This window comes from Trypanosoma equiperdum, assembly GCF_001457755.1.
Source record: "Trypanosoma equiperdum strain OVI genome assembly, contig: ctg_1928, whole genome shotgun sequence".
In the NCBI taxonomy this organism is placed as follows: domain Eukaryota; phylum Euglenozoa; class Kinetoplastea; order Trypanosomatida; family Trypanosomatidae; genus Trypanosoma; species Trypanosoma equiperdum.
Genome location: NW_027123980.1, coordinates 1,578 through 1,853, shown reverse-complemented (window position 1 = coordinate 1,853; position 276 = coordinate 1,578).

Sequence of the window (276 nt, the reverse complement as noted above, 5' to 3'; positions counted from 1 at the left end):
GATATTTACAGATTATTCATTAGTTTCATACACTGCACACTTTTTCTTTCTCATATTACTCTCCATCGTCTCCTTGTGAATCATGATTCCAACCGTCATATTTATTTTTGACACAACGCATATTCCATATTCTCCACTCTTCCTTTTTGAATTTCCATTAATAAGATAATGTGTACTCTCTCTCAGCCTCACTCCTACTGCACTCTTTAATTTTTTAGAAGTGCTCCTTTTTTGGCTGTTAATTTAGTGATCATCACTGCCTTCACTACGATATCA